The 19,542-nt window shown below is 36.7% G+C and overlaps 1 protein-coding gene across 2 annotated transcripts in view; it reads right to left on the bottom strand.

Annotated features, from left to right (window-relative positions):
* elfn2b (extracellular leucine-rich repeat and fibronectin type III domain containing 2b) overlaps positions 1-18,084 on the bottom strand; it is a 98,345-nt gene extending 80,261 nt beyond the window's left edge. For both annotated transcript variants that reach the window (XM_065276780.2, XM_073813987.1), the window contains exon 1: positions 17,984-18,084. The gene's annotated coding sequence lies outside the window, so the exon portion shown is untranslated. The remainder of the gene's footprint in view (positions 1-17,983) is intronic.
* Positions 18,085-19,542: the final 1,458 nt, after the last annotated feature.

Raw genomic sequence — 19,542 nt, forward strand, 5'->3', positions numbered from 1 at the left:
CTAGCAATACTTTGACACAAACAGAAGTGGAACGATATATTGTATGTATTGTGTAAAACAGACAAAGGTTTTTTATTTAATGTGCTCTGTGGACAACTCGCAGGCTCCATGTCAGCTACTGGTACAGATCAATTATGCAAAACTTTGAGAAGTAAGCTCTTGAAAAGAAGTGGTCTGCCCTAAAGCTGTTTCAGTACCTGCAAGGTAACCCTTTTACCTTGTGACAAAACATGCCCCTCAGCAGTGGATATCCAAGGCCAACCGTTCACTGGTTTCTGCCCTCAAGGACTTCAGTAATACCATTAGGGCACAGCCGGTGACCAGCGAGCCTTGGAGCCTGCTTACTGTTTTGATTTTGTTTACTCTTGTTAAACGTCTGTCATACACCGCATGACCTGTGATGTATTGGAGGTTACTGTATCTGGATGTGTGCCAATCAGAATCACCCACATCCCACTGTGCTGGGGTCTCAGCACCCTGGGCAAGCGAGAGTGACACATGGCTCTTGGGTAAATAGAGAAAATTGGCACCCGGCTGTTTTTGAACTCAACAGCTGTAAAGTGAAAGCGCATGGAGGATTACAAGGATACAAGCTCTTCTGTGCTTATTTCACATAATATATTTGTCTGTCCTTCTATTACTTGGCATACACTGTTATGCGTTATACGCTGTCACTGATATGTACCACAGATATGTATACATTTGGTACGAATTATGTACCTTTTCAGGAATAATTAAATGTACATCTTATGTACTAATAGGGACTCTTTAGGTGCAAACAAAATTGGACTTTTGAAAGAGTACCCCCCATTGATACCTGGAGTACATATTTTGACCATTATCTGATAGCATATAGTGCTTTAATCAAATACACTATTAAAAAAGGGAGGCTACATGATGCCATTGAACAACCATTTCTGGCTATATTTTAAGTAGGGCTGTCACGATTAAGAAATTTGGCTGACGGTTAATTGTTTTAATAAATTGTGGCGATTATGAAGATTAATTGCCTGTTTTAGGACTTTGCAGATTATGACGATTAATTTTCTGTTTTATTGCTTTGCATGTAATTCTTATAAAAAAATTCACACAAATATATTTTTCAAAAACTGAAAATTCTTCATAAGGAATAAACACAATAAAGTGTCTGAAAAATAACTGAAAATAAAAATGCAATCAAAATAAACTGACTTTAACAGAACAGGCCTTAAAGGGGCATTATGTAGCTTATTAATTAAAAAAATCTTTAAGATAGAGTTTTCATTTGTGTGTGTATATATATATATATATATATATATATATGTATGTATGTGTATGTGTATATATATGTATATGTGTGTATATGTATATATATATGTATATATATATATATATATATATATATATATGAGCCAACCATATGTAATAAAACGTCATGCGCGTGCTTGTCTACTTGGGCGTCGTTCAGCGACCAACCTCCAGCACAATCCAGACAACCACGGAAACTCCTTGTGAGTTAAAAAAAATAAATCCTTATCTAGTGCGGCCAAAATAGAGCGTGACCGGCGTCGGGGCAAAGACAAGACATCGGATTGGCATTTGATTCTTGTAGGGAGCTCCGGTCAGCGCTGGGTATGAAAACAGACCCCGATCTGGCTTTCTTTTTACTGCAAAGGTAAGACAGTTACAGGCCATTTGTAATATATTATTTTATTGTTTTTGTGGTGTAATGCTAACGATAGCCGCAAGAGTGTTGTCAGGTAGACGTAAGTTTGATCACATTTCTCCAATCTTAATCTCTTTAAATTGGCTACCAATTATTTCACGAATTAGTTATAAAATCCTTATTTTTGTTTATAAAGCCCTTCACAACCAAGCACCATCGTACCTTTCTGAGCTAATTAGTGTTCATAGGCCAAATAAACATCTGAGGTCTGCTGATCTCGGTCTCCTTTCAGTCCAGAGAACCAGACTCAGTCGCAGAGGCGATCGAGCATTTGCAATCTCTGGCCCTACTCTGTGGAATAAGCTCCCTTTGTCTATTAGAGCTGCACCCTCCTTACCAGTCTTTAAATGTAAACTCAAAAAACATCTAATGGTGTAAGATTTTTAATGTTGTATCATGTAATTGTCTTATGTCTTGTCATTTTACTACTTATCTTTTTTTGTGACTGTGTTTTACTAATGTCTTTTTCTTTTTTTTAATAATGTACAGCACTTTGTCCTAACTTAACCGTTGTGTGAAAGTGCTTTATAAATAAAGAAAGAAAGATAGCATTGGTTTTGTGGTGTAATGCTAACGATAGCATGTAGCACAGGACCGTTTCAAAAGTTACTGTCTTATATGAATTATCTTTATTCAGAGCACGAGTGAATTATGATTGTGAGTGTCGGGAGTGTGTTTTACAGTGTAGTGTTACAAAACTTTTAGAAGTAGACTTCAGTTGAAAATATAACGTAGCACTGCTAAATTTTACAAAAATATGGTCTGTCAAACAATAACCTTACAGTACTGTAACTTTTCTTACATCTGTAAACATGCTGGTGAATCTCAATGTGCTGTCTGTGGTTGCTATGGCAACTCTGGTTGTTGTGGTCATGCTGTTACGAGTGTGCCCATCGAGAACGAGCATGAGACTGGCTGCAGTTTCTATAACGGCCACTGGTGTCAGTAACGGTTAGAAATTTCAGAACTTAAGTAGAGCTTCTTTAAATAGTAGCCAATCCTACTAAGGTCATATTATTACAATTAGTACACATGTATTGAATGGCTTTGCAATATATAACGTTGTAATGTCAGTTAAGGAGCGCCATGGGATATTGGCTCGTTTATACAGGCGCAGCAGCTCCCTCTTGTGTTTTATAGAGAGATGTGCAATCATTGCGGTGATCTGAAATCATTGTGATGAGGTCAAACAATCGCAATGAGATGATTATTTAATCATTGTGACAGCCCTGATTTTAAGTTATTTTTTACAAAAGCTTCTTTTAGTTTTTGTTTTTAAAGAACCAAAAATGGTTCTTCTATGACATCACTGTGTGAAGCACCTTTTGCGGCACCATTAAGAGTGTAAACAAATACCTTCACATACTTCTACTGCTTGAAAATCAAGCTTAAGCATACTAATGTTCTAATGGCACAGCGGGTGCTGGTACCTATTTCCAACTTTGGGACGAGAACATCATTGCAAGTATTTTCCTACCATTATCCACAGTAAAAAAAAATCCTCATCATTTTATAACAGCATCTTTGTTACCTTCCATTTAACTTGTCACAATAATTACTGTCATTTATACTCATTTTCAGCTTAATTTTTTTATCAGTAATTAAATCCAAATGGTCGAAAGCGTTCAGTGAACTTTATCGCTGCAGGTTATAACTTTGGCACCACTTTGATTTTACTTAAAGATTTAAAGCAGCAATTAAACCTAAAGCTGCAGTGTGTAATTATTTCGCCCAATCACAGTTTAATAGCAGAGACAATTATAAGAAAGCCATTTGTAGGCTGATTTCCCAGAACATTGTAAACACTGTGCCTCTGTGGTGCTATCAACACACTGCGCTGTTTCTTTCAACATCCCAACCAGCTAAACACAACAATACTGGTTCAACCGGTGGAATGAATTTAGCTGCTTTTGTCTGTTTGTCCTACCAATGGAAGACAGGGTCTGCATCTGCAGTCTTTTAGCTTCAACTGTAGTTTTTACTGTGTTGGTAAAATGTTTTCAGTGCATGCTTCACTCTTTCCCCTCTTTTTCAATTGCCCCAAGTGCTATGACTCGTCCGTGCACCGGGGTCATGTGGCCTCTGGGGTGTGAGTAAGTCAGTGGGGCGTGAACAGCTTTATCAGGCTGCCAACCCCTCCAACCTCCTCCCCAATGATTTCACTCAGCTCTGAAACTCTGCACATCTCTCCTCGTCTCACTTCATCTCCCATCCTTGTCCTTTTGTGCCATCTGTTTTTAAAGCCATTCGCTAAACCAACCTATAGGAATTAATAAGTGTTACATAACAAGTACACATTTGCTAATTGGTTAACTGTACTGTATCGTCATTTTCAGCTAAAGCTTTACAAAATTAAGTCAATCTTGATACATGACCACTAAAACCAAACTTGATCAATGTTACCCAGCTACCACCTGCCATGCAAAGCCTCTGTGTCTTTACCTACCATGTGTTGCAATCTGAACAACGCTGCATTTTGCACAGTCATTACAACTGCACCATTGTAGCACAATCAGCCACTGTGAGCAGCAGAGCATGATGCTTATAAACACCATTTCATGCACAATCCATCTACCAGCTCGCATACAGCTGCACACCCAGCACCAGCTCGCTTAAAAGATAAGTGAGAGATGACCAACCTCATACCTAAGTTAATTGGGAATGTGGCTTTGCGTAGCTGTTAAGAAAATCAGTCCTTGAAAAAAGTGTTAAATTTAAAAAATGTAGTGATGATTTAAATTTATGCTCAATTAAAGTTGGGTCTGACTTTTAGTACCAAGGTTGTACTTCACTGATTCTTTGATGCATACACGAGAAAGCCAAACAAACAAATGTAATTCAAGTCAGCGGATGTGTCGGGGTGACATATGACTCACTCGGCGCAAATTAGACATGCTTCCTGCACAAGTAACATAAAGCGTTCTGATTGGTTCAAGGCAGAGGGAGAAATTTGTGCGTGTACATGTATAAGGGGTGTAGTTGACCTCTCGCTGTAATGCAATAGAAAATTATAAAAATCTTTACTTTGACATGTAGCTGGTAGAGCATTGCCATGGCAAAGATCATGAGTTCAATATCCATGGATCAAACACACTGATAAAATGTTTAACTTGTAATGCACTGTAAGTTGCTTTTGGATAAAAGCATCTGCCAAGAGCATAAATGAAAATACAAGGCAAAGAGGCTGTGCGGAAAGAAACAATAGACAATAGAATTCACTTGATTCCTTACAGCAAGCAATAACCAAGACAGTGTAATGACGGCTAACTATAGACCAAATATAGTCCGGCTATCAGTAATCCTCTTTTATCTAAAATAACCCTGAATTTGGTTACATGCCATTTTTGCCAAAATAATTTGTGAGATGTACGATATTGCACCATGTAAGCAAAGTCAACAGGTGTCCATGGTGTTTGCTTTTATTTCTTTTACATGTTTTAAGTGTATATGCATAGTTTATTCTTGGGCTATGGTAACACTTCTACTGTATAAGTCTTTTATACTGACAGCCCAAATTTAGCTTTGTTTTAGCCAAAATTGCCCAGATTACAGGCAACAGGGGAAGCCATTGGGCAAAGCATCATCACTAATCTACTACTGCTAAATCATGGAATAGTTTATTAAGGGGTGGCCACAAGCAGAGAATCTCTGCTAAAAGTTTGTGCTGATGCTGGAAAGTAGTTTTCTGGAGTTAACAGTAAACGGATATGGATAAAGCGTAAATGAATTATAATGTTTAGCGTCTCATTTTCCCCTCTTACTGTGAAACTAATATCTTCAGTAGGATTCTATTAACTCTGGCATTCTCCATTACCAAGATTATTTCATCAAAATTTTAAAGGAACATTAGGGTGTGGAAGGAAATAAAAGTCTAATAATCCATTATATGCTTGCTAAGACATTTGGCTCCACAGGCAGCATAGATGTTACATCCTGCTGTAAAATGCTAAGTAAGGAGAACTTGCCATGTGTGTATGCGGTTTTCTAGTTTTTTTCTGGCGTTGATTAAAAATCATAACTACATATTTTTTCCACACATGAACTTGCAACCTTGCACAGCACAAAGCCGCAATAAATTGAAGTGGCTTTGTTTTTCAAGATACGAGTCAGCAATATGAATTGCAAAAGGGAGTTAATCTATTAAATTTTCCAATTTAATATCCAATTTTATCTTCTATGTCCTGTTAAATATTTTAATATGAATTATGTATCATGGTAAAGATGCAACTCATTCTCATGAAGTCGTATAAATAGCATGCAGTGTGAAAAGTCATGCAATACATACGCCAAATTCCTGTTTTGCATGCATATGATACGCCAGTCATTCCCTATGGCTCATCTTTTCGTGTCGTTTTAAGTATTGGTTTCTCCAATTTTCTGTTTTTAAACCATTCTTGCTTGGGTTTGGGCAGGGACGGACTGGGGCTAAAAAACAGCCCTGGACTTTCTCCCAAATAGGCCCATCATCCGGCCAGAATTCGCCCCTAGCCGTGCGCAACAGACACAAGGATGTCCTGATACTATGACACAATACTGTCAGACTATCAGACAAGTTTATTTAATATTTTGTGAATGTCATATTACACTTTGATGTATAATAAGTTTGTGAAATAATGAAAATGGCGAGGCCCTATACATTTTGTCTGTAAAGCTTTCACAAACAACCACCAGGTCTTTGCCAATTCCACAATACTCAACACAAATATGAAAGACAAAGAAAAACTGCACTCTGATGGAAGACAGACAGAAAGTGTAAGCTAGGATTTTTTTGTTTAAACTAAAATTTGGTCATTTATTTAGCCCTCTTTCTTATATATTAGCACGTTTAGAGTGGTAGCAATGCATGCCTGATATTTTCCCATTTAATTCAAAAGTCTTCATTGTAACAGAATATGTGAGCTCACTACAACCTCTCATATACAATAAAGTCAATGAAAGAAATGAAAACCAATGCAATCGATGAACGTCCATGTTTTTAAATGGGGTTGGATAAATATTTTTTGCTTTGGTGTGTGTGATTTTGGTTAAAGGGATAGTTCGGCCAAAAACGATATTAAACCCATGATTTACTCACCCCCAAGCTGTCCGAGTTGCATATGTCCATCGTTTTTCAGACAAACACATTTTCGGATATTTTAGAAAATATTTTAGATCTTTCTGTTGATTAAATGTAATGTTACGGGGTCCAGCAATAGTCCACGACCTTCAAGTCCAAAAAAAGTGCGTCCATCCTTCACAAATTAAATCCAAACGGCTCCAGGATGATAAACAAAGGTCTTCTGAGGGTAATCCGTGCGGTGTTGTTGTAGAAATATCCATATTTAAAATGTTATTAACGTAATTAACTACCTTCCGGTTTCGCCGCCATCTTAGAGTCATCCGCATTCAGGATGAGCGCTTACGCAGCATACAGCGGTTTCTCTGTTGCTGCTCTGTCCCCCGCCCTCCGAATTTGTCATACGTCACTAAGAAAAGTGCGTACACTACGCTAATACTCTCTCCTGAGTCTAAGATGGCGGCGAAACCGGAAGGTAGTTAATTACGTTAATAACATTTTAAATATGGACATTTCTACAACAACACCGCACGGATTACCCTCAGAAGACCTTTGTTTATCATCCTGGAGCCGTTTGGATTTAATTTGGGAAGGATGGACGCACTTTTTTGGACTTGAAGGTCATGGACTATTGCTGGATCCCGTAACATTACATTTAATCAACAGAAAGATCTAAAATATTTTCTAAAATATCCGAAAATGTGTTTGTCTGAAAAACGATGGACATATGCAACTCGGACAGCTTGGGGGTGAGTAAATCATGGGTTTAATATCGTTTTTGGCCGAACTATCCCTTTAAGATGACAGTTGTAGATAATACAGTTTGACAAGAGTTTACACTTTGACAAAAGCACAATGTTTTGTTTTATTTCGACTGTATACAAATGAATGATGTCCCATATGAACAAAATGACGGAGTATGCATTGTTTTTAAGTTTCTACTGTTCAATCGCGCCCGCGCCTCTCTCTCTAACACACGCACGCGCGCGGGCACACTCTCATCACGTCTCTCTCTAACAGTAGTTTCGCATTACGTTAATTTTCACGCGAGTTTTATTTATTTTTATATCGTGTATATTATATTATAATGTCACGTGTCCTGCTACTACTGGCACTTACTCTTGCTGATGTGAAGTTAACTCTGTCAGTCCCTCATCATGACCAGCTGTGGATGCTCAGGCTCGCGAATTCCAAGAATCCGTGGACCAATCACGGCTAGCTAGTAGGCAGACTCTTCTTCCTCGTTTTTTTTTTACAGGTAGCATCATATAAGTGATCGTATTAGTGCCCCTGCTGTTGGCTGTTCAAATTGTGTTATTAGACTTTTTTTGCCGACGGCCGGGCGACGGCCCTCCTTTGAACGGCCGTTCTGGACTTTTCCAGAACGCACAGATTACCAATCCGTCCCTGGGTTTGGGGTTAGATTTGAGATTTGCTTAAGGATGTCATTTAATATATACACTGTAAAAAATACTTTGCTGCCTTAAAAATTTTTGTTGAATCAACTCGGATTTACAAGTCATTTCAACTTACTATTATTTATCTTGACTAGACATGAGTTGTTATAACTACAGGTGAGTTGTTATAACTAATACAATTAAATTTACTATTTTCTCAACTATTTTTTATAAGTTGTGACAACTCATCTTTGTTGACGTTATCTGAGTTGTTTTAACCAAAACATTTAAGGCAGCAAAGTATTTTTTACAGTGTAGGTTTTTCCATGTTTTGTTAATTTTTAAACCATGGTTGCTTGGAGTTGAGGTTAGAATTGGGTTTTGGGTTAAGATGTCATTTTATGTAACAAAAGGTTGTTCTAACCCCAAACCTAAGCGACAATGGTAAAAAACAACACGAAAAGATGAGCTGTATTAAGTGAATGGGAAGGACTTTCTATTATATGCACGCAAAATTGGAATTTAGTCTATGTATTGCACGGCATGCTATTTATATGCAAATCATGTGAATGGGCTGAAAGATGAGGAAACGGCAAACCATTGTTACTCTAGATTGTTTTATCCTTAAAACAAGAAAAAAATCAAGGTTAAGAAAAATAAACTTGAATCAAGTTTTACCTCCTTAAATAAGATTATTAAGATTTATTTATTTTTTTTAAGCGCAAACTCACTTAATTTTTATAATAGTTTATAATGTATCTTAGGTTCCTTCTCAAGTAAACGTGTTTTGAAGAATTTTTATTTATTTGTACTGGGAAAAAAAAGACAAAAAATATGACCCTGTTTGAAATCCAGTCTAAATTGTCTTATCTTAATAAAGAGATTAAGCACATTAAAGTTTAAAAGTTTTAACCATTAATTTCATTATGATTTCAATCTTTGACATGACCTTAATAAGTCAATATTAAAGATATCAATTTTCACAGAATGTGCTTTACATTGTGTATGGTGATTTTATGTAGAAAATAGTAAATCACAAAAAATGACTTAAGCTGGGTTTTCACAGGCAGAGTCACAAATAGTATTTTGGAGTGTTAATATATTAAGCAATAAAAGGGAATATAAACTAATGCATTGGCTGAAAATAATATCTAAATCAAGTTCATTGAGTCTGCGTGAACCCACATCTGCTTAAAGCCCAAACTATTTTCTGTCCTTCAACAATATCTGCATGATGTAAGAAATCCTAATAAATTCAAGTTAAGTTTTTGATAAGCAACTGAGGTTTGTGGTTTTTAAAACAGTCTGTGGTTTTTAAAACAGTCTAGTCATGTCTCACAAACAGAGGAATTGAGCAAAATAGTTTTGGGATTTCTCTGATGGGTCCCTGTGGATACACTTAGCCCCGTTCTAGCTGCTGTGCCTCCATTTACGTGCCTCAGTAACTGTATAATACCAGTGTGGGTCTATGGGGAGAAAGAGTTAGAAATGGAAGTCCCATTGGTGATTGCTGACCTTGCAAACATGATGTGCATGAGTGGAGACGTCAGTCTGATGAGGATTCAACTACAGGCCAGTAAAGTGACCTCTTCTGTACACACATTCACACACTCTGTCTGAGTGCTGTCTGCCACTCTGTCTTCCTTGTAAAGCAAACTTGCACTTCTCACAGAAACACCATGAAGCTAAACTTCAAAACTGGCTCTTTTATAGATGTATTAACATACGCCTAAGTGAGTTATGGCTGCATATCAGCACAGGTGTTATTCGACCGTACGCATGAGATCGCAAGCCGATTGATATGGTTAAATCACTGCGCACTGATACCACTATATATATGGTAGATAATAGAATGCTTGCATGCTGCTTTTATACTTCTAGACAAAGCAACTTAAAGTCAATTGAAAATTCAAGATGATAGCACCATGCTTTACAGTCCTGCATACAGTAGCACACACAACAAAGCTCATTCTTCCTGAATCGAAGCACTAACAAAACACCAAAAGGATGCACCTAATGTGTTTTAGAAGGTAATCGAGTCTGAAGCCTTTTCTTGATGATTGTTATTCACACATCTAACACGAGACTTTCCCCAGTGTATCTGTAGTTATTGTTTGCACTATTAAAAATAAAGCACTTGAATATCATTACCATTTTCAACAACAATTAAGTTCAAACAAAACCAGCGTGACCATTTGCATTCTCATTTTACACACTAAACACATCACTGTAGCGTGCTTTGGAGTGTACGAACATTATGAATATGCATGGGGAGATTCAAATCAAAAAGCACATTACAAGCATAACCGTTTATGTTTCACAATGATGTTTCAAAAAAGCAAGAGAGAAATTATGTGAACAGGAAGCAAATGGGTGGTGAATTAATTCTTCACTTCACAATGCTCTGTATATAAAGGGGTTCCCTACCCTATTGAAGCCCATGCTGTTCACCAATCCGAAGCCGGCTGGGAAATTCATTATTATTTCGATAATGAAACCCCAATGTGCAGTGCGGGAAGCTGCGTGGCCTCGGGGTGGAGCTTTTTTTTGGGCTTCTTGCTTCTTTCTTGTAACGTGTCATTAAATTTCAAAGACAGATAATGTTCAGATATAGTTTAATAGAAGTCTGTCTTTTCAAAGGCTGGATTTAAATGAAACGGTCGTGAGAAGCTTCATGAGATTCATCCTAGGCAAAGATGAGACTGAGTGCTTGAGTGACATTTAAGAAATTACATGCTGCGTCACTGTGAATAACCTCATTGCCCTCAATGTCTTAATTGGAAATGAACAAATGTCCCTACATTCATTGTCACCACATGGGTGAGATGGGTGATCGCCCTGATCACTCTGAATGCCATCAAGGGATTATAGCATTCACAGTCAGAAAATATGGTCAAAAAAATGTCCCTAGCTGTCACTGGGTGGCACCCTTTTAAAAAGTATATCTTTGAACCTAAATAATTAGGTTCCAAATAGGACATATTAGTACCATACTGGTACAAAATGTATTTTATATATATATATATTTTTTTTATGTTACCTATTATAACCTTGTGACACCTAGGGACCATTTTTTACTTTTTCTGACAGTGAAAGGTTCAAAATATTTACATTAACTTTAATTTCCCTTCATTTACATCAGCAGTGTCAATTTATTATGTTTCTGTAGCTCAACAAGTGGAAAAAAGTTCACACAACTACTGCAAATTAGTAGATCGCAATGTCACCAGTACTTTGGTTTGTTAATCTGTGATCACCATTAAATGTCCAAATAAGTACAAGTATATAATGGACTAACGACAGAATGCTTGGCACTCACAATACTGTGAGACTGATACGTACATGACTGAAAGTTGTGCGGGTGAGAGAGAGAGAGAGACAGAGAGAGAAAGAGAGAGAGAATGGGTGGGAGTGGAGATGTGGGCAGGGAGTCAGAAAAATGTTATTGCCAAGAAATGAACTGGGACAGGCAGGAAAAACACCATTATTTCATGAAGATCTACATACTGTAAAAAAGGCTTCTCTCTAAACAGATTCTTCAAGCCGAAGAAGAAAGAGAAGGAAAATAATCACCAAAACATTCCTGGTTACTTTTTTCAGCACATCCCACTTCTCCATATCTGTGTCAATGCTTGTATGGCTCACACTACTAGTGGATGTTTAGGGGGGTAGCGGTCCTGGCACATAGTGTCACAGAAGGCAGATGGTACCCCTTCACAAACACACACACACACAGTCTCTCACCATCTATTATTTCTCTTGCTCATTAATGAACACATACTTAGTTTCTGTATGTATAGCATAAATTCAAACCCTGTCTGTATGCCTGCCTGTCTATCTTCCTGTTATTATGCAGCAAACTGAAAAGAGCAAAAACATAAAATACTAGTGATGCACCGATGTATCGGCGGCCGATATTTATCGACCGATTTTTGATGAATTTGATATTTTACCATCGGCATATCGGCAATAGCACGAGAAAGGCCGATACCGATTGTTTATTAATAACTGCATAAAGAAATCCATTATATGTAAAAAAAAAATTAAGTTAATATTGTTAATAAAATAAATGCTGAATATCAAAAAACACCTTTGAAGTTGTCATGCTGTCTTATTATATTTGTTTTAGCTTATTTTGTGCCTCTCTTATTAGGTTGGTCAGTTGAATGTTAATTAGATAAAATCCATGTTCAGTAAAAATAATTTGATGCAGAAATAAACTAGCTAATAGACCAACTGTATAGTATTGTATACAAGTGTTTAATATCGGTATCAGCCAGAAGTTGTCTGTTTAAATCGGTATCGGCCCAAAAAAATCCTAGCGGTGCATACCTATAAAATACATTTAAAAACGCTAATTTTAATGCAAAAGTACACAGTCATGCATGATGTCATACCATTTCAGATATGCTTCAGCAGAAATTTCATTAAACTCAATTTATTAATTAATGTCCTTTATTAAACAGATAAATGTTGATCTCTTTCAAACATGCACTTGTACGAATAAAATGAAATATTTGAATTAGTTTCAGGACAAATCAATGACGTGTTTAGAAGAAGTATTTCCTGGTGCTTATCAATCTCATTAAAATTTATAATGGATCTTTTTAATTATGGTAAAATAGTTTGCAACATAATTTTTTTTGTGTACATGGGGAATTGGCCAATTATCTAGATTGTGTAGTTGAAGCATTTGCACATTTCAATATCTATTTTAAATATCTGCCCCCCTCTCTTTCTCTCTCTCTTAGCAATCTATATGACTCTGAGTAGAAAACACAAGATAGTAGGTGTAGATATTATTACTCTGTTTTTAGCAACAAAAAAATCTAGAATACTTACTGATTTTATTTTTATACATCCAGAAACTATGTTCTCACTTTTGTAATGAAATAGTGTCAGAATAAGGCTCGATGCTTTGTTGTTGATGGAAAATGATTTTTTTCTCTTGTATTAATGTAAGATATTGGTCTTGTTTTTGGTTTTGTGAGGGGTAAATGTTGATTCATGATTTGTTGAAAGAGGTTTTTATGTAAAAATTGTAATAAAGTCTTTTTTCAAAATTCAAATATCTCTCTCTCTCTCTCTCTCTCTCTCTCGTTCTCTCTCTCTCTCGTTCTCTCTCTCTCTCTCTCTCTCGTTCTCTCTCTCTCTCTCTCTCTCTCGTTCTCTCTCTCTCTCTCTCTCTCTCTCTCTCTCTCTCTCTCTCTCTCTCTCTGCTGCTGCTGCTTAAACACTTATCTTTAGACCAGAACATTGTCATTCTGAGACTCTATAAACTTCTTGATGTTAAAATCTTGATGTTGGCCAAACGTCTGCAATGATGATATAATGTTACAATTGAAACCTTTTTGGCTAACTTCTGGATAGCAGTGCTAAATCTGAAAAACTAAAACTTCGGCTGTGTGAGACACTTTCAAGTGTATCTCTGAGTGAATAAAAGGCCATTTTCTTTAAGCTAGTTTAGTGTTAAGATGCACAATATGACTTCATTCTCTTAAATGTCAGAGGTGGAAATAGTGTGAGAGAGGGAGATTTTGTTTCAGGATATGCGTTTACATGCAGAGAGAATAATAATAATTTTTTTCTCCACACTCCATCTCTTTCCTGTATGCTTGTTAATTCACGTCTGAGAGCTTCTTCGTATAGATGTCATAAAAATTACAGCACTTAGGACAGGAGATGTTGCCCAAAAACTACTTAAGATATTTAAATGCTGACCACCTCAAAAGACCTAAAACGACATTGTTTTTGTCTTTCCTTTTATATATGTATTCACTGACACACACATTCTTTGGCACAGCAAGAACTCACATAGCACCACAATAACCACATAGCAAATAAACAACAGTGCATCATAATTAGTTTGGACAGTCAATAGCCATTGACTGATTAATTTAAAAAAAACAATACATGTTAATTATTTATCTTATATTTAACTAATAAAGACAAACAAAACAAACAAACAGGTACACAGATTGACAGCACACATTGACTTAACCATGCTATAAAGCAATGCTTAAGGCAAATTAGGGCTCCCATAACACTGGGAATGTAATTATGCCCCTGAGCAGCCAATAGGAAGTGACAGTAAGGAAAACAGGCAAGCATCATTAGCCCATCATCAAGAGAGTCAGTAATGAGACACAATCAGCACATCATAATAACACACACACTCACATAACACACAACATTTGTAGTTGGATAACAAGTCCAGCTATAGATGTTCAAATACATGTCAACAAGAAACAAACCAACTCACTCGCTTTTTTCTCCACTTGAGGGCAAATTGATACTAATAAAGAAATATTATGCAGAAATGTGTGTGTGTGTGTGTGTGTGTGCGCGCGCGTGCGCACGTGCGTGTGTGTGTCTTAGATAGATTAGACAATACATGCCTGACATCTGCACATGTTTTACTATTCTCTATAAAACCAGGATAGGCCCAAATTGTCTGCAAGCATTTCAGTCTCTACTAACACCTATTCTGTATTTTAAGACACTACTTTAGTAAATGTCTAATAGAAGAAATCTATAGATCTAAGCGTAGGTAAAATGTATACTCATTACAACTGAAACCTAATATACTTGTTTATCATCTATAATAAAAGCATGGTCATTCACATCAATTTAATAAAAATCTTGTATTATAATATAAGTCAGATTACTTAAATGAATGCTTAGATATAAATTGACTATACATGTTCATTGTTTACCAATTGCAAAACCATTCTCTTTCCAATAAATGAATAAACATATATTTAAATATACAGCTTGATCAAATGGTTCTGACATCATGCACAACATTCCTGTGGCCCAGTCTAGCAAAAACATTATTACTAGATTTGCACCGATATTTATTTCCCACCGATACAGATAGGCAATTATTCAAATCGATACCGATAGTTTGTTGGTTATATTAACTTTTAGCATTAGCTAAATTCTAAAGATTAGATTTTTTTTAAATGTTATTCATTCATATGAGAATTAATATTAAACATTAAACTAGTCATGTTTCTTTACATTTTCTATACACATCAAATTCATTGCATTTTCCTGTTCTTTTTTGATTGAGAGGCTATATTGACGATGACTATTGGTCGATAGCCAATAGTGTAAAAAATTGCTTTTATTGACTGATACCGTTTATTGGCCGATATATCGGTGCATCTCTAATTATTACCAAATTACAAAGTACTTACTCATTAATGACAAGCAGAATATAAGATGTCCCTCCCCCATAACATGCACTCTCTCTCTCTCCCCCTCTATCTCTTTTATATCATTATGAGGCTCTAATTAAAAGGCACATTGAAAGCCTGCAGGGATTCTGTCTTTAGGGATGTATTTGGAGAAAAGGGACAGTTCAGCCTGGCATCATAATTGCTGCCTCTGTGTGTCGTGAGGAGAGGGATGCATTAAGTACACCAGAAAAACATCATGTCAAGTGCCTGTTTTCTTCCTTTGGTTACTTTGATTTCATCTCACACATGAGGCAACATCTTCACCATTTGGACATTTATAGACCAGATTTTGTGCCCTTAAAAGGCATCAATTATCCGATTTACGATTTTACATTTCCTTTGGTTTATAAGTGTGTATTAGTACATGTTAACGATATGCCAAAGGTACAAATCCCAAAGTAAAAGTTGACGCAAGTTATAATTTCCAACCTAAATATCTTTAGGATTAGACTACAACAACAACAACAACAACAACAAACGGATTGTAGGCAACAGTTTACTTCCTGGGATTGGTAATGTAGTAAAGACCAACATTATCATAATTCTGCCACATCTAACATACGGCCTATAAATACTCTATGCTTTTATATTTAAAGAATTAACTACTGACTAAACCATGACTCAAACATGAGTTTTGTGCAGTGCAGAGTAGCGCTTGTTGTTTGTCGTTTTTTATGATCCCAAATACAGACATGGTTTTAATCTTTTAGTAATCCTTACCCTACCAATCTGTTACGTCCTGCTCAAGCCATGCTGGCAAAGTTGATCGATTAGCTTGGATTTTCTAGATCAGATTTGGCTTGTATTGATAAGGTAGTAAAGACAATATTAACTCCTGTCAGCATTGCATTGTGAGCTAATATTAAAAACATGGTAAGGAGCGTCACATTTCCGGCTGACGTCAGAGGTTTTCAGGCCAATTCCAATGTACTGGAAAGCTGGCCAATCGGGACACAGCACTTTTAAGATCGGTGAGCTTTGTAACAAATCAGAGCGTTTGAGGAAGGCAGTATATCTGGAACTACAAAACAATGTACGGTATGTGAAAAATAATGTGTTTTTTTACAATAAACCACGCAAACACATTATATTATACCAAATACACAAAATAATGTTGTTTTAGCAAAGAAATAGGTGCTCTTTAAACCATTAAGCATGTAAAACACAGACTCATAAAGTCATGCTGGGAAATGCTGTCCAAAATGTCCTCCATTTCGCCATGCTGGTGGCTTGACCTCTGTGTGTCCAGTGCAGTTTCAGCCACAGGATCTCTGTGCAAACACAGTGATTGTGTGGCTGAGAAACTAAGCTAATTGCTCTGAGTATCATTGACTGATTGAACACAGTGGCACCCACCTGTGCAAGCCACTGGAACTGTAATCCTGCTAAGCCTTGCTATAAACATCTTTACCGAAGCCATTTATTGCCATTGATTAGCAATTTCTACATTCGTCCCTTACAAAAAAGCTACATGAACTTCACATGTGCAAAAACATGACCATGGTTTTGGAAAAATTTTGTGTAAATCCTATTTAAATTCCCACAGCCCAAGGACCACATGTGACGTTGCCTTTGTGATCCCATGTAAAAATCGTGTTATTTCTGTAAGGGAATGCTTCACTGGTGATACAATGTGAAGGAATGTATGAGGTAAGTATAAAGTCATGAGAGTTATGTGAATTGCTTTGGTATCCTTAAACAAAACATATGCTATTATGTATTAAAGATATCTTAAATCATTTACATACAGATTAAATCATCATATGTTCACAAACCTTGTCACAGAAATGCTTTTGTTATAGAAAAAGTGGCATTTTTTACGTTATCCTGAAAATATAATTAGATTATTGATTATTAAAGATCAAAATCTCTTACACATACGCACATTGTTGCACATAAAGTCGATAATGTAATTCCGCCAAACACTTCAGTGAGCTAGCTATATGCTTTCTGACATCTTAACACACAAATATTAAGCATGAATCATAAACTGTATAAAACGACTCACGAGCTTAGTCATGTCAAAGTTATGAAATGCTGAGGTAAATGGACCTTCCGTCGTCTGTCTGAATGCTGTAACGAGCAGAAACCGTGTCACGCAGTTCGCCAACAAAACCCCAGCACGCTATATTAAAACCAAATCCCCACCGCACATCTGTCAGTGCATCCCATGCAGCAGCACTCCATGTTTATTACCCACACAATAATGACAGTGAACTCATACATGTTCAAACTCGGGAACGGTGTGAGGTCAGTCATATCACAAGTAGGCTAAATAATAAAAATGCAACATGCTAATTTTAAAATCAAACATTTAACAAATACCTGATATTCACATGGTTTAAATTTATGACAGAACACGTCAATTCTTTAAATGTTTCTCGATTATTTCTAAAGCGCGAGCGTGAGAGCGTGAGTCGCGGCGCGTGCAGGTGGCTTCTCATCAGAGCACTGCGCAGTGGGCAACCACGATGCCATATACCCTATCCAGTGCACAGAGGTGCTCCATTTCTTTTGCTCAGACATTTTTGGCATCGACTACTGCAAATTCGGGTGAAATAGACACATAAAAGTTTCCTACCTCTGTCGGTGTCTGTTGTGAAAAGATGCCGCTGTTTGTTAAGCGTGTCTATCCGCTTTACTACACTGTGGGATGAGGGAGAGATACAGAGATGATGGGAGGGGGATAGAGAGAGAGAGAGAGAGCAGAAGAGTGGAGATCAGGGTAGACCTCTCTCAATACAGCGTGATGCCACTCCTGCGTGATTTTAACCGCAATATGCAGCTGTCCCATCTTCATGCTCAACATGCCTTTACTTGGTTAAAATGTGGATTAGTCTGGTTTAGGGATATTTTGTATTCCTGATTCATCTTACAGATCTTTTCAAAATCTGCCTTAATTATATACCTTTTATCTGTTTAAATGTTGATCATTTTGTGAAAATAAAATGTGCCTCCGGTGTAAATAAAACTTAGTTCAGTGTGTTTTTCAGGGTAGGTTTATTTTTGAGTTCCTGTAAATGCAAATACATTGGCTTGGCTAAAGAAAGCTATTAAATATTTTCATGGTATTGCCATCAACAAAAAAGATAGTTTACTAAACACATTTTGACCTTTGACCCAAAAGTGGGGCATGTTGTCACACTACATTGAGGTAAATTGTCAGTGATTTTCAGTTTAATGTAAATACATCTGAACATTATGAAAAATAGAAAACACAAAACTACTAAAAATATGAAACACATGTGACAGCCAGCCCAACATATAAATTTTTTTCTTGTTCTGAGAACAGTTTACAGTGGCAAAAAAAGTATGTGAACCTTTTGGAATTTCATAGTTAACTGAATAAATGTGTCATAAAATGTGATCTGATCTTCATCTAAGTCAAGGGTATTGACAAACATAATGTGTCTAAAAGTAATTACACAAAAAATTATGATCTTTCATGTCTTTATTGAGAACAACCAAAAAAATCATAGTACTTGTGGAAAAAGTATGTCAACCCTTGAGTAAATTACCTCAAAAAAGCTAAATGGAGGTTTTTGCAAACCTGGAGTCTCGTTAAGATAATAACTGATTAAAACCCCTCAAACAGAGTTTGCTCTGCACAAGAGGAACACACTTATGTGAGCCATACCTCACCAAAAAGAGCTTTCAGAGGAGCTATGGTCAAGAATTGTTGCTTAACATAAAGCTGAAAAGGGTTACAAAGTTATTTTAAAGACTATTTTCCACCACAAACAATCTAGAAGTGGAGACAATTTGGGACTGTTGCTACTCTACCAAGAAGTGGGCATCCAGTTAAATGACACCAAAAGCACAAGAAAGACTCGTCAATGAGGTAAAGCAGTGGTTCTTAAAGTTATTCCTGGAGGCCCACTGCTCTGCACATTTTGTATGTCTCCCTTATTTAACACACCTGATTTAAATTATCAGCTCATTAGCATAGAGCTCCATGAACTGAACTAAAGCTGCGTCCCAAACAGCCTACTTCCATACTATATGGTAGGCAAAGAGTACGAGAAGTAGTGTTTTTCGCCTACTATATAGTATGGAACTATGCGGTTTGGGACGTCTGTCAGCTAAGAGAGAAATACAAAATGTGCAAGCAGTGGGCCTCCAGGAACATAGTTGAGAACC

Source organism: Paramisgurnus dabryanus, chromosome 3 (assembly GCF_030506205.2).
Source record: "Paramisgurnus dabryanus chromosome 3, PD_genome_1.1, whole genome shotgun sequence".
In the NCBI taxonomy this organism is placed as follows: domain Eukaryota; kingdom Metazoa; phylum Chordata; class Actinopteri; order Cypriniformes; family Cobitidae; genus Paramisgurnus; species Paramisgurnus dabryanus.